Raw genomic sequence first — 16,193 nt, 5'->3', positions numbered from 1 at the left:
AGGCGGACTCTCAACCGCTGTGCCACCAGGGAAGCCCTAGGATCTGTTTTTGCTTGAGTGATGAATCTCCCTTCTCATCGTGGGTGAGGAGAGGCTAGTTCTGTGCATGTCAACACTGTAGAACATTAAAAACCCACCTTTCAAATATTGTTCCATGTCTCTTATTAGGCATCTTCTCTCCTTAGAATTCAGGCTTGTGGGTCTTTGCAGTAAGAATTCCAAAGGAAAGTTGGGTTTCTTTCGTGCTATTATTGTTGCTGTTGTTCTTAGGATGACAAACTCTACCCAGGTGTTTAAAAACTAACAAAATCCTTTGTCTGATTTCATGCCAGAAACAGGGTGATTTGAGCCTGCCTGGGACAGATGGCTGCCCCCAGGCGGACCTGAAGAAGCACCTTCTTAATGGGAGAAGGACTGTTCCACATTTATGTACACCCGGATGTGTATAAAGAGATGGCCGAGCCATTGACAGTTGTGGACCTAGAATTATTTAAGCAACTGGAAATCGACTGCACAGTAGGACGTTTTGAAAAATTGTTTGGTTGTAGATTTTATCTTTTTAGGCTTGTGTTCCTACTGGGATATCCTGGGGTTTTTTTTCTCATCGACTTTATAAGTTTGAGCTGAACTTGTTCAGATACAACCACAAATTGCGTGTGTGTGCCTGTGCGTGTGTCTGTGTGTGTATAAAAAGGACGGTGCGCCTGGATCAGGGAAATTGTGCAGTGAAGTAAATGTTCCTACTTTCCAGAGCCTATGGTGTTTTATGTTTCCGGTTTTTTTCCAAGCATCTATTCTCTTGGGGACAAATTTTGAAAGTATGATATGTGCATTTTTTACCATCTTACGTGCATTTTATGGTTATATGTGAAGAAAGTATCATACGACGGTCTACATCCAATATCTTCAACGCTTTGTGTCTGGTAGCCTTGGGTCATGAATCCAGGGCGACAGGGAAGGAGATGTGGCTTTGGACTTTAGTGCAAGGCTAGCCATTGGCCATGACGGTTATTCAAGGAATTTTCTCTATTGCATTAAAAAATCTCATACTCTGTAGGGGGATGGCTATCTATTAATATTCCAGGTTAAATCTGTGGACCAAACGGCATCTCCCAAAGCAAACTCGTAGCTTTCTGTATTGGCTCAATGAAGTTATGCAAATGTTTTCTTTTCCCTTTGGTTTTAGGAACAGTAAGAAACAAAACGGGTACGATGGAAGTGTTTGAACCTCCCTCGTTTCTGCTTAGTTTTGCTTCTTCTTGTCAATGTTCAGTCCATCTGGTGTCATAGACCTGGTTGGCTTGTGCAGCATAACCGTTGGGTGAGATTCGTTTCTCTTTGGACGTGATGGTGAGGGTCCCCTGAGGAGTGCTCTGCTGTGCCGTCCCCTTAGCACTGATCTTGAAAGCCACGTGCTGAGTGGGTCGCCATGAGTGTGTTGCTGTGTAAATAGGGGTCTTCCCAGAAGCAGTGCCTGGGCGGAGGGCCTTGGTGTCTGTCTGGTCCCTCGTGCGTTTCCTCCTCTCCTCTCTGCTTCTGCTTTCTGATTCCAGACTTTGCTGTGAAAATCTAATGGCGCCGCCCATACTCTGTTGGCTGTGAGTCAGCTGAAAACACAGCATTGCTCAAACCTGTTACGTATCCGATCTTAGGGCCCAACCACGGCCTTCTCCGTGGAGGTCTGTGCGTTTAAGAAGTAGGTTCCAGAGCCTTCAGTGGCGGCAGGGATGCACCCGATAGATCTCCGAGATCGCCTCTCCTGCATCCTCCCTTTTCCTGCCAAGAAAGGTCCAGCTCCTTGGGCAGCCGGCATGGGGCAGAGTATGTCCCACAGGTGTGTTGGTGTCAAGCGTTGGGCGCCCCCTGAACTCTCAGCCCCCTCCCCGGCCTCTGCAGCTCATGTGTTCTTGGGTTACCGGGCAGGTTCTTTGCCATCAACACTGTTTTTCCTGGGCTGGGCCAGGAAGGCTTTTCTTCCTATAGCCCCTTCCTACCTCTATCTCTTCTGCAGGCACATCTGGGGGTGTGGAGAGCTGCCATTTGCAAAAAAATCATACATTTTTTTTACCGCAGCAAAAAATGTCCAAGGAGATGCAGTCACCTCTCACATTTGGCCAGTTTCCACTCACGAATCCAAAGACGAGGGCTGTGTGTGTTTGAAGGTGACATGAAGGCAGCTTACACCTATAAGAGCTTTAAATTGAAGACACTAAATCACCCCCTTCTCATAAATGACCTCGTCTTCAAAAACCAACTCCATAGGTGAGAGTGAGTCCAAAATTTAGTAAAAGAAACCCGTTACAATGAGTAGCTCAATAAAAATTTATTTTCCGAGGGTGCGCTTGGATAAATGTTCCCACAGAACTGTGTTTTCAGTCTGTACTTTTCGGGCGCCGTGCTCTTTGGATGAAGCCATGGGCCAACAGGGGCTAAAATTTTACCATGTAATTTCTGCACTGTTTCATCGTTGAACGTCAGAAGGTTAAATGAGCAAAGCAAACCTGCACGGAGGTGTAGACACACGAGGAAAAACATGTCCTGTGTCTTCTGACTATAAAGATAAACAATTAGGGCTTCCCTGGTGGCGCAGTGGTTGAGAGTCCGCCTGCCGATGCAGTGGACGCGGGTTCGTGCCCCGGTCTGGGAAGATCCCACACGCCGCGGCGCGGCTGGGCCCGTGAGCCATGGCCGCTGAGCCTGCGCGTCTGGAGCCTGTGCTCCGCAACGGGAGAGGCCGCAACAGTGAGAGGCCCGCGTGCCGCAAAAAAAAAAAAAAAATTATTATTTGGAGGTTTATGCTTAAAAAAATACAAAATAAATGAAACACCTTTCTTGAACACAATGCAAAATTGTACACACACACGATCCCTATGCGTGTTTTTTTGGGTTCGCGCTTCCTGTCCAGGATTTAATTTATGAGATGAAAAGAGTCCAAGAATGCATGAACACACACTGCCTTAATTTTGAACAAATATGCAGGGAAGACAAAAGTTCAAATGCATTGATGACTTGGTTCTTTAAAAACGTTGTCATTGACCGTCAGCCACGCAAAACATTGAAAGTGAAGAGGAATTCCAAGAGTACCACATGGTGTTTGTCTCACCTTCCAGACCCTCGGGCCCATTTAATTACACAAAGCGTTACCTGCCGGTGACCAGGGCATAAATTACATGGTTTGACGTAATGCAAAGATGGGTGTGATCAAAGTGAGTCTTAAGCACATGGCATGCTCTCCGTGTATAACCGAAAAATTGTTCCCTCCCTGGAGGCCTTCTGCCGCGTTCACATATCGGATCAAAAATAATCAGGGTGCAAAGTTTTGGAGAAAATTCACATCCATCAGCACAACATTCAGAGCCGGAAAAGGACAGATTGATTTTTGTTTTCTGCAATTTTGACAAGTTGGTAAATGACAATGCTATTTAAAAAGTCTTTAGGACACACATGTATTGCAAGAGGTGGATTGAGGCGGGTCTTGTTTTCCTAAGGGGATTGTCGCCAGCCTGCTTTGATAGGCATCTGTAAAGCTGAGAAGGAGATGAAATCACAGCTGACCATACGGCATAATGTTCATGGTCACAGAAGTTGGAATCCCCCTCAGCAGAAATGTATCGTGTGCCAGCAATGGAAAAATCGTGATTTATGCTCTCCACATGTCAAAATACGCAAAAGAAACTCCAGTCACCAGGTAACAGGTGTCCATGTCACACCATCACGATGCTTTAAAACACCACCTCCTGTTGTGCTCCTGGGGCAGCTGCACCATCAGCTGTTTATAAAGGTCTCGTGCAGTGTTTTGTTTCCTTCTGTCCGTCTGTATGTCGGGACTCCCCTGCTGCCAGCCACAGCGTCACCAGTAGCGCTGAGCAGTTGGGTGATGTGACACACATTTGCCCTGTCTACGTACAACCTAAGTTGCCTCTCAGTTCGGAACCACTTGAACTGTGAAATACAGCTCCATCCTGTTCCCGCGAGACCCCGACGCACCGCCCCGTAGGCACCGAGGGCCGCCCACCCAGGGGAACGCTGCAGGCTGCAGCAGGTCCCATCAGAACATCAAATTCCTCACGTTAGCTGCAGGTGCAGGAAAGATTGGATTTTTTTTTTTCCAGCCCTTTGATTTTGCATCGCGAAATTTACACCATCACAGGAGCCCTTGATGGCTCCCAATTAAGATTTGAAGGGACACATGCCTGCATTATTCTTTCTCCAGGGGTCCGTCTCCCTGGCGTGTATTTTACACCTGTTGGGCACATCCTACGTACTGTATGTACCCTCTAGCCCTGTTTCTAATTAGTTCCACTTCCCTGGATGTTGTTGAGTTACCAAAAACAAAGAGAAAAACACATGCACAGTTGTCTTAAGATGTTTGAGTAGTTGTGTGTGTGTGTGTGTGTCTGTCTGTCTTGTTGGAGGTGGAATGGGGGGGGATGCTTTCACCAAGCATAATGTTTTCATATCAAGCTTGTTTTTGCAGACCCTGTGGGGTTGCATCCAAGGAGCAGTGCTTCATAATCAAAAGGAGATACTCTGTATCGGTTTCCTCTAAATTATTGTGTCTTAAGATGTCCTGTTGATCTTCCATGGTGGACTTCTGTTATTTAAGTACAAGTCATTACATGTTTGTTTTTGCAACGGGGATGTGAAGCCTTTCTGCTCGCAGGCCGTCTTTCCTGGTTCCCTGAGATGCTTTTCCAGCTCTGCAGGGCCGTCAGAGCTTCCTTCTTTCTTGCGGGATGAAGTTCCTGGGCCAGCGTGGCATGTCCCCAGTGAGTCACACTGGGAGCCCCGCCGGGTCATCCCAGCTTCTCATGTGGATTAAAAAACCCTGTCAATTCCTTGCACAATGAAAATCACTGTGATTTGTATATATACCCTAGGAAAATTTTACTGCTGTCTAATTTATGGAATAATACTATTGATTCCAGGTTTGTTTAATAAAACTTTGTATCTTTTAAGGTAAAGTCTGTCTCCGGTCTGGTTCTTTGCTCACAGGGAAAGCTGTAGGTTTTCTGCTTTCATCGAGCCTAGGTGTCGGAAGTCTTTCTTTTTCTTTTTAATTTTTTATATTTTACTGAGATATAATTGACCAAAAAATTTTGTTTCAGGTTTACAGCATAACGATGCTATATATGTATACGTAGCAGAAAAACACCCCAGTATATCTATTTAACATCCGTCCCCTTACATAGTTATAACATGTTTTTCTTGTGTTGAGAACTTTCAAATTCTCCCTTAAAACAAGTTTCAAACATATGTTACAGTATTATTGTATTTTCTTCTGCAGAGGGCCAGATGGTTAATATTTTTGGCACTGTAGGACAAGCTGTGTGCAAAAGCAGCCCTAGACTGTATGTAAATGAAGGGGCGTGGCTGTGTTCCAATAAAGTTTTATTTATAAAGAGAGGCTGGGGGGCTGGATTTGGCCATGCTTTGCCAACCTCTCGTCTAGTACCCAAGGGTGTCTTTGCCAGTCGCCTTTGCGGTTTGTTCAAAATGTACCTCCATCGTTGTCATCAAAAACTGAACTATTTTAAAATTTCATTCTCATCCGTCACGTAGCTTGGCGCCCGGCTTTCCACGCTACCTCTGCAGTTTTCTGAAACATGCGCCCTTCCTCACTGCGAGTCAACCCGTGTGTGATTTATAGCATTCACGTCACTGCTACAGCCAGGTAACAAGCATCACACCAAAACGAGGGTCCCATACGAGCCTGTTTATTGCTTGGTGGCCACCCTTGTCCACCTCTGCTCATGGAATTCCTTTGGGAGCGTCTCCACAGACAGGCACGGCAACTTAGGGTCTGGCTGCAAACCTTCTGGGAGTGATGCTCTAGAATTTCTATAGAGTAGGTGCTTAGGGGATGACATTCTGGTTTGAGAGAGAGAGAGAGAGTGAGTGTGTGTGTGTACGTGCGTGGACGTGTGTGTGTGGACGTGTGTGTACATGCACGTGCACATCCATGCATATTTCGGGAGAAAATGAGAAAGGGTTTTTGAGGGACTGCTGGAGATGGTCCACGGAGTCTGTGTTGCGAAGCAGCTAAGTTCTTCCGTCTCCTCTGCCGTTTTGGTTGCCCTCATTGGCTTCTTTTCTTTTCTTTCTCCTTTTTTTTCCGTAACCATACTCTGTTCATGGAAGTCTGGAAGCCAGTCTCATTTTGCGTTCTTGTTAAAGAATCCAACAACCTTGTCTCAAGAAGTTAAGGAAGAACAGGTGTGGTCTCAGTCCAGGCTGCCTCAGGTATTGCCTGCGGAAAAAAAATCTTTCTTCTGTTTTTGGAGCTCCCCTCCATACAGGACAGTAAGATACCTGCTTTACAGGGTTTGTTTTTTAAATTATTATTGTAATACAGTTGGCATATAACATTCTGATAGGTGTTCCACGTGTTGGTTGATACATTTATATATTGCAGTATGATTGCCCTTGTAGCGATAGCTGTCATCTCTATCACGTTACCTAATTATCATTTTTGTGTGTGTGTATGTGGTGGGGATAATTAAGCACTAGTCTCTTAGTAAGGGTGACGTTTATTATACAATATTATTGTCTGTAGTCACCGTGCTCTGCATTAAATCTCCAGGACTTATTTACCTACTAGTTGCAACTTTATACCCTGATCAACATCTCTCCTATTACCCCTCCACCCCGCAGCCCCAGTAACCACCTTTTAACTCTGTTTCTATGAATGTGACTTTCTTAGATTCTGCAGATAAGTGATATCATACCCTATTTGTCTTTCTCTGTCTGGCTTATTTCACTAAGCATAATACCCTCTCGGCCCATCTGTGTTGTCAAGAATGGCAGGATTTCCTCTTTGATGGCCAAGTAATATTCCGTCGTATGCATCTGTACGCCACATCTCCTTTATTCATTCCTCTGTTGACAGACACTGAGGTTGTTTCCGTGTCTCGACTGTCGTGAATAATGATGCTGTGAATCTGGGGGTGCAGATACCTCTTCAAAATGCAAATCAGAACCACAGTGAGATACGACCTCACACCTGTCAGAATGGCTATTATCAAAAAGATAACAAACAACAAATGCCGGAGAGGGTGTGGAGAAGAGAGAACCCTCCTACACTGGGTGGGAATGTAAACTGGTGCAGACACTGTGGAAAGCCACATGGAGGTGAGGTTCCTCAGAAATTAAAAGTAGAATTACCAAATGATCCAGCAATCCCACTCCTGGGCGTGGCTACCATTTAACATTTAAAAATAGGAGATATCCGCCCCCTCCTTTAAAGGTAACAAAATTGAGGCCGAGAAAAACTAAGTTATTCACCACAGTCTCCTAGTTAATAAATCATGGAGCTGAGATTCAAACTCCACCTGACTCCGGCTCATTCCAGTGCACCACATGACATTTCAGTAATAAAAATATTAGGACCGTCATTGAAGAAAGAAAGAACCAGGTTCTCTATATTTGGAGGAAAACATTGGTTGCCGGGCAAACTGTCAAATGCTGAAGACCTCCAGTCAGTGGATTGATAAGAGCATTGACAATTGCATGCTTTGCTTTGTCTTAAGGCAGGAAACCATGATCTACTTGAACCCTTTTGAAAGTCAGAGTTATTAACAGGCAAATTACCTTCCAGAAATGCAGGCGAGAGACTCTTTTGTAGACCTGTGAAGCTACGAGCACAGATAAACTTTTATTTTTAAATGGTGGTTAAAAAGTGCATCACGGGAGATCTACCCTCAATAAAATTTTAAGTGCAAAGTGCAGTATCGTCAAGTATAGATGTTACTGGACGCACGTTCGTGTGCCCGACGCACAGTGAGGCGGAACAAACCGGAACGTCGGAGTTTGCGGCAGAGAAAGGTTTATTGCAGGGCTTGCCAGGAGACCGTGCTCAGAAAATCCCATACTCCCTGAAGGGTTTCAGCAAAGCGTTTTTAAAGGCAAGGGGAGGGCGGGCTGGGGTTGTGGCACCTTCTGGATGCTGGAATCCTTTGCTCTTGCATCTGTCCATGTAGGTCAGGTCACCGCGTTCACGTAAACCTCCAACAAGACACATGTTATTCTCTGTTCTGCAACCTTTTATCTCTATATGAACCGAAAAGTGTTTTACCGGTAAAGGTCAGAGCCCGGAGCATGTGCCGTTATGTATATTTCAGGCCACAGGCAACATTCTTTTACAAAAGGTGCAGAGCCAGCATCACTGAGCACAGGCGACAGAGCACAAAGGTCAAAGGAACAGGTAACTGGTTTCCCCTGTTACGTAGGCACCGTCAAGTCCAGCAGCTCCCTAGGCTGTATTGCTCTCACGTAACCGAACTCTATCCCCGTTGAACAGTGAGTGACTGCCTCCCACCGCTCCCCTGTCCCCACTGCCCTTGGCCCCTGGCAGCCGCCTTTGGGGCTGGGTCTCGAATTTCACCCGAAATGTTTCCAGTTCTCAAGAACATCCTGGAGAATAGACTGGCTTTGGTATCTGGTTAGAAAGGTCTGGCTTGGAGCCCGCTGCACAGTCAGCTTTTATAGTCCCCCGGGGAGGGCGATGTCTTGGAAAGCCACTGGCTGAACAATGCTTCTTTCTCATGAATCAGAATTTGTGTGCAGGCTGTTTAAAACCAGTGCCTTAGAGAAAGCAAAAAAAAAAAAAAAAAATCCACAAAAGGCAGAGTTTTTAAAGGGACGTCCTTCCAGTAAGTGGGAAAGAACAAAGGTTAATTTGGCCCACGGAGGTCGGAATTTGGGCAGTTCTTATCCACTGTGCTTATTTTTGTCAGGGTGGAGAAGCACGACCCAATGCCTAAAAGGCAAAGGGGGAGGATTGGCCTTGTGCAGAGTACATTCTAATACCCAAGAACTCTCCGTTTCCCGGTGGCCAGATGGTTATTTATTTTCTTAAACTGATATCCTTTTATTAAAAAAAAATTTGTGATTTATTTTTGGCTGCGTTGGGTCTTCGTTGCTGCGCGCGGGCTTCTCATTGTGGTGGCTTCTCGTTGCAGAGCACGGGCTTCAGTAGCTGTGGCTCGTGGGCTCAGTAGTTGTGGCTTGCGGGCTCTAGAGCACAGGCTCAGTAGCTGTGGCACACGGGCTTAGTGGCTCCGCGGCATGTGGGATCTTCCCCGACCAGGGCTCGCACCCGTGTCCCCTGCATTGGCGGGCGGATGCTTAACCACTGCACCACCAGGAAGTCCCTGGCCGGATGTTTAGATCCTTGGCTTTTTCTTGGGAATCTGTTGTCTTTTCCTTCCTAAGGGAGGGAGCCCCCGTGACCTATTCGGGGGAATTTATGCCACTTTCAGAATGTCATCTTAAAGAATTGGGGCTTTAGCAGAGATCCCCTAATTCGTGCTTTTCAAGCCTTTACTGTGGTCATGGTGGGAAACCTATTTGGCATGTTTAGCAGAACCACCCAGAAATGAAACCACATTTCAGGCTTGGGTCTTTTGTGGGAAGCCCATAGGTGACTGCTCTGAATCCCGCTTTTTTTTTCCTCACATGAACTCCAAGCTCTGTGTTGCTGATTTCACGAGGGACCGAATACTAGGGAGGGGTTAGAAGAAAAGCTGCGGCTCTCTTTCCCATCATGTCTGTGACCTTAGAAGTTGATCCTCTTTTCTACCCCTTCATTTCCGTTGTTCACCACGGCGCACACCAGCCTTCTGGTTCATCGGTGCAGTTTACAGCATGCTTACCGGTGCTGTGTCCTCATCTGTGCGGTTTACGGCGTGCTTACTGGTGCTCTGTCCTCATCTGTGCGGTTTACAGCGTGCTTACCGGTGCTGTGTCCTCATCTGTGCGGTTTACGGCGTGCTTACTGGTGCTCTGTCCTCATCTGTGCGGTTTACGGCGTGCTTACTGGTGCTCTGTCCTCATCTGTGCGGTTTACGGCATGCTTACCGGTGCTCTGTCCTCATCTGTGCGGTTTACAGCGTGCTTACCGGTGCTCTGTCCTCATCTGTGCGGTTTACAGCGTGCTTACCGGTGCTCTGTCCTCATCTGTGCGGTTTACAGCATGCTTACCGGTGCTCTGTCCTCATCTGTGCGGTTTACAGCATGCTTACCAGTGCTCTGTCTTTCTGGACTCATATTTTCTTTTCTCCAGCCCTTATTCCCAGTCCCTGCACACTTGTACTTTGACAGAACGTTGGTCCAGTGTGTTCTTTTATTTTTTAGTTAGTTAGTTTGTTTGTTTTACAACTGTTGGGTCGAAATTGCCATGGACATGGCCTGTGGCCAGCACTTTTTTACAGTCTGCTCTGGGATGCCGGTCGGATGGATTTTCCTTCCTAACGGTGGTGGAAGGTCTTTGTCAGCTCTGGGCAGCTGGCGATGGGGCAGCCACCAGCCTCTCCCCCAGATGTCTCCAGCTCTCATTGAAGATCTGTTACCAGCCGGGGTTCCTGGCCTCCTTAATCGATAGAAATTGATCAGAGGCCAGACAAGAAATTCAGGCAAAGCTTTACTGGGGTCCCTGCTGCAGCAGGGGGGGAGCGAGAACAAGTAACAGGTGCCCTTGCCCCGCTCCCCGAGTGGGGGGCAGCTGGGTCCTTCTACGGGGTGAGGGTAGGGGTGTGTCCAGGGGTCGGGCCGGAGGGGAGGCTTAGGGAGTCTGCCCACCCCTTTGGTGGTGTGAGTGCAGGGGGCATGCGCAGTGCCCTGCCTTGGTGGTGTGAGTGCAGGGGGCGTGCGCAGTGCCCTGCTTTGGTGGTGTGAGTGCAGGGGGCGTGCGCAGTGCCCTGCTTTTGCTCCAGACTCTTCAAAAGTGGCAGTTGCGTTTTTTGGTCTCTTTGTGTCTTTTGTCCAGAATTTGCCCCAACTGCACATGCACGCAGTTATTTTTAGTCCCATACAGTGTGTTTATATTTTGTTGCTGGAAGAGAGGTGTGTCCAGGTTCAAGCACTGCGGCACTGCAGCCAAGGGTCCCGGGTCCCAGCCAGTCTCAGATCTGCATAGACGTCTGGGCTTCTGGATGGCTGGGAGGGTTCTCTTTTCCAAAAGGGGAAGAGATGCTGGTGGGATTCCGCGTGCCTTACTCTCAGCTCTCTCAAAGCTGGCTCCAGAATTCAGCGTGTCCTCGTCAGGTGTGGAAGACCCCGACATGTGTAACCATTTTCCTGTGTCCATCCCCCAGTTTTCACTTTATTTCCTTGTTCTCATTTGGTTCTTACCTTTGACATTTTCTACTGGTCTTCACTGAAAATCGGCTTCATTTTCTGCCCTTGTAAAAATATTCTTTCAGTCGTGGCAGATAATCCTCTTTCTAAGCTCCCGATAGATGTACTGTTTCTACCCAGGCAAGATAAATTTGATAACCCCCTTTAAAAAGATTTTCACCACTTTTCGAGGCGTCTGTTTAACCCCTCAAATGGGTAATGTTGCATATGTAAAGCAATTATTTAAAACAGTTTTGGAATTGTAGTATTTAGATCGTGCAACATTTCATTAAGAGTATAAATGTAATAAAGAAGGGTGTGCTGATCTCTCAGGGGAGAGGTGTGCTCTCCACACTCGATGGGGTACAGGACGCCGCACATCAGAGTCCTCCAGCCCCAAATGTCAGTAGCACTGAAGTTCAGAGACCCTGGACCTTAGCATAAGACTGTCCATCCACCTATCTATCTATATCTGTCTGTCTGTCTATGTCTGTCTGTCCATCATTTACACCATTTCTTTAAAGACTTTGCTCAGCTGTCTTCTCATAAAGGGGTCCCTCCTGCATCGTATTTAAAATTTCAACTCATTTCTCCTGCCCCTATCACCAGCCCCTTCCTTCATTTATTTTTCTCCATAGCACTGAGCACTTTCTAATGGGTCATGTCCACTTTTCTTACTTATCTTTACTGTCTGTCTCTCCCCATTATAATGCAAACTCCATGGAGGAAGGGAAGTTGGTCTCTGGTTTTGTTCAGGGTTGTATGTCTGGTGCCTGGAACAGTTCTCAGGACATGCAAGGACACCCTCATGTAAAACTCTGTTATGTGTAGTTTCTCTGCCACTAAGTGTAGAGAAACTTACTGCACTTTCCTGTGCAATGAGGAGATGGTCTCCTACTGTAGGCAAGGTGCCCTTACGTAATTTATGTATTGAATTGCTGGAAAGAAGAGAATTTTTTTGCATTTTGTACAGCGCAAACCATGCTTTATATAAAATAGCGTGCATGTATATACACATGAGGTTGCATCTTTGTGTGTGTGTGTGTTGTGGCGCAGGGGTCCCCATCCCCTGGGCCATGGACCGGTACTGGTCCGTGTCTTGTTAGGAAACGGGCCGCACAGCAGGAGGTGAGCGGCGGGCGAGTGAGGGAAGCTCCACCTGTATTTGCAGCCGCTCCCGTCGCTCGCATTACCGCCTGAGCTCCCCCTCCTGTCAGATCAGCGGCGGCATTAGATTCTCACGGGAGCGCGAGCCCCACTGTGAACTGCGCATGCGAGGCATCTAGGTTGCGCGCTCCTTGTGAGAATCTAATGCCTGGTGATCTGAGGTGGAGCTGAGGCGGTGATGCTAGCGCTGGGGAGCGGCTGCAAATACACATTATCATTAGCAGAGAGGTTTGATGGCGCAGAGACCATCATAAATCAGTTGCTTGCAGACTCATATCAAAACCCTATCAGTGAGTGGCAAGTGATAGTTAAGCTGCGTCTTACGGAGTAGACTGGACATAAGCCCTCACGTCGGGTGTCACTGTCTCCCATCACCCCCCAGATGGGACCGTCTATTTGCAGGAAAACGAGCTCAGTGCTCCCACTGATTCTGCATTATGGTGAGTTGTATCATTATTTCATTATATATTACAACGCAATAATAATAGAAGTAAAGTGCACAATAAACGTAATGTACTGGAATCATCCTGAAACCGTCGCCCCCCCCACCCCCGACCCCTGGTCCACGGAGAAATTGTCTTCCACGAAACCGGTCCCTGGTGCCAAAAAGGTTGGGGACCGCTGGTGTGGGATGTGTATCTGGTGTGTGTATATCTGAGGTCCGTGTGTGTGTATCTGGTGTGTGTGTGTGTGTGTGTGTGTGTGTGTGTGTGTGTAGCAGTCGTTCCTAGAAAAGGATCTAGAAACAAAATGCTGGATCCAAAGGATTTGCTCAATTAAATTATGATCAGATACTGCCCGTTGCAACCCAGAAACACTTTTATCAATTTACACCCATCAACAGAGAATAGAAGTTTCTCATAGCCTTGTCCACAGCAAGTGGACAGGCCAGCTTTTATAGTGTTTGGTACCTGGATTGGTTTAAAGAAGTCATATCTCAGTATTTTCAGTCCACATTTATGAGTGAGGTTTTGCACATAGCCACATGTTTTGGACTTTCACATTTCTTTTTTTCTGAATTGCCTGTCCTTTGCTTAATTTTTAGCAAATCATTATAAATCACCCTGCACCATTTCTTCAACCTCTGAACTCAGCAAATAATCCCATTGAAAGGGGTTTTCTTATTATTTTAGGCTGGTAAGGCCACATGAAACTTGTAATCATTTTATGAGCGCCCACTGTATACTTTGTTTTACCATCGGTGTGTAGTGTTTGCGTATACATTAGCAGATGTAGATCTACAATGTTTCTCTAACATCTGAAAGTAAATTAACGGGGTTTTTTTGTTTTGTTGGGGTTTTTTTGCGGTACGCAGGCCTCTCACTGCTGTGGCCTCTCCCATTGCAGAGCACAGGCTCCGGACGCGCAGGCCATGGGTCACGGGCCCAGCCGCTCCGCGGCATGTGGGATCGTCCCGGACCGGGGCGCGAACCCGTGTCCCCTGCATCGGCAGGCGGACTCTCAACCACTGCGCCACCAGGGAAGCCCTGCGTGAACATTTTTTTTTTTTTTTTTTTTTTTTGCGGTACGCGGGCCTCTCACTGCTGTGGCCTCTCCCGTTGCGGAGCACAGGCTCTGGATGCGCAGGCTCAGCGGCCATGGCTCGCGGGCCCAGCCGCTCCACAGCACGTGGGATCTTCCTGGACCGGGGCACGAACCCACGTCCCCTGCCTCGGCAGGCGGACTCTCAACCGCTGCGCCACGAGGGAAGCCCTAACGGGTTTTGAAGCCTGTGATTGTTCTTCTGAACATTAGGGGGTTGCAGCCTATTCTGCTTCTGCATTGAGAATATTCCTATTCTCAAATTTACTCTGCTTTCTGTTTAACCGAAAGCTGCCAGTGGAAGGCAGTTGTCTCCTAAATTTGCACCTAGGCTCCTGGGTCTTTTAGTTTGCTCTTAGCACCATGTAGTAGCTCAGAATATACCTTTCTGGATTTTCACTCCACATCTGTTTTCCCGTCAATCCCCACCATCATTGGTATCCTGATCACACTTAGAAAACCGTTTAGTGGTTTTGCCAGGCGTGATGAATCCCATATATAGCCTGCTGCTCTAATCCCTTGAGACCAAGAACACAGAATTCAGCTGTGGGCGTGTTACCGAACTCGGGTCTCGCTGCTCGCCACTCCAAAGCCAATACTCGAGAGGCAGGCATTGGTAGCCTGGATGGTGGCAACTGCGGGGAGAAGGTGGACTCATGTCTAACAGCCACCTCTCCCCTGCTGATCAGTGGACAGGAGCTTTCAAAGGGGAGTTTCAGGCTTCCCTGGGGCGCAGTGGTTGAGAGTCCGCCTGCCGACGCAGGGGACGCGGGTTCGTGCCCCGGTCCGGGAAGATCCCACATGCCGCGGAGCGGCTGGGCCCGTGAGCCGTGGCCGCTGAGCCTGCGCATCGGAGCCTGTGCTCTGCAATGGGAGAGGCCAGAACAGTGAGAGGCCCGCGTACCGCAAAAAAAAAAAAAAAAAAAAAAAAAAGAGGGGAGTGTCAAGGCGGAGGGACGGGGCTACGTGCAGAAACAGCACAGTCAGCTGTGATCGTCATCTTGAAATTGGTCATGGGATGGTCTGATCTGTACCCTCTTGATTGTTTTCCGTACGGTTGGTCTTCACTTCCGAGGTCAGTTGGTTCCCATTTCCTTGAGGCCAGTTCTCAGAATGGTGGCAGCTTATGTCATGGCTACGGCCTGGTCACCGTGCAGTGCACTTCTTCCACCTGGCGGGGTCTTCAGTATCTGCAAAGCAGCTCACAGGACGTGGCTCAGAATACGATCGATAGTCCCTGAGGAGGGACTAAGCGTCCTTGACTTTGTGTAATGGCTCCACTGTTATTATTTGGTTTTGTTTGACTGCTTTCCTTTGCTTCTGCATTTTCTCACTTCTCTGATTAAAGTTATTCTCTGGCTAAAGTTTTTCTACAGAAAAGAGGCAGGTGGAGGACATTGGGTGGGGGAGTGTCTGTCCTGAGAAGGCCACATAGGGTCTTGCTCCGTGTCAGTGCTGCAGAGGCTTAGAAGGTCTTAGGTGGTGGTGTGCTTTGTAAACCGGTTCTCCCGGGGGAAATAAGGCCCTGACGCGTAGCTTCTGCCGACATCCATGGTGTCAGTACTTAATCCCGCCGTGACTGATTTCAAGCTGCCGACAGTGGAAGAGCTGGCTCACAGAGTTCTTCAGAATTTAAGTCCCCTTCTCAGAGCTGGAAGAAGCCAGCTCTTACTGTCCGGGTGGTGGCAACTGGGGGGGAAGGTGGACTTCCCAGAGCTGGAAGAAGCCAGCTCTTACTGTCTCCGGCAAAAGTGCTCCAAGAAGGAGGCGTCCTGGATTGGCTTAGAGTCTCTGGAGGGAAGAGGAACCTCCATCCACACTTGTCTTCCTCTGCTTGTCCTCCTGGTGGGTCTAGGAGCTCCTGAGGCCCCACATAGGGTCTGCCTGCTCCCCCCATGGAAGAGATGTCCCACCTGCTGGTCGACAGAGCCAGTCTGCACCTTCCCCCCCCCCCCGCCCCGGTGCAGGAGCCCCAGGGCTGGGGCAGAAATGTGGCTTTCCCACCCTTTCTTTCTCTTTCTACCTCTAGGATTTTAATTTGAACCATGAACACACAAATGGGAAATAGAAAAACGCCTCACTCTTCGTCTCTCCTCCTCCAAACTTCCTGCTTACCTACATGTTAAATTCTGATACAGCTTGGCAAATTGGCCTTCAGAAAATATTCTTCCTGTTTCTACTCAATCATTTAAAAAAAATACTTTCCTTCAGATCTTTACTGCCGCGTACTTTGAAGTTACTTTTAAGGGTTTTTTTGCTAGCTACATAGGTAAAATCTATTTCACCTTGATATGCATCTAAAAATTTTTGTTTGTTTGTTTTTTTGTTTTGTTTTTTTGCGGTACGCGGGCCTCTCACCATTGTGGCCC

General features: G+C 47.6%; 1 protein-coding gene across 1 annotated transcript in view; it reads left to right on the top strand.

Moving 5' to 3' along the window:
* PRKX (protein kinase cAMP-dependent X-linked catalytic subunit) overlaps nt 1-4,964 on the top strand; it is an 85,027-nt gene extending 80,063 nt beyond the window's left edge. Inside the window, exon 9 of the mRNA XM_030837302.3 lies at nt 333-4,964. The gene's annotated coding sequence lies outside the window, so the exon portion shown is untranslated. The remainder of the gene's footprint in view (nt 1-332) is intronic.
* Nucleotides 4,965-16,193: the final 11,229 nt, after the last annotated feature.

Source organism: Globicephala melas, chromosome X (assembly GCF_963455315.2).
Source record: "Globicephala melas chromosome X, mGloMel1.2, whole genome shotgun sequence".
Taxonomy (NCBI): domain Eukaryota; kingdom Metazoa; phylum Chordata; class Mammalia; order Artiodactyla; family Delphinidae; genus Globicephala; species Globicephala melas.
This window is presented reverse-complemented; position numbering and strand designations above follow the sequence as displayed.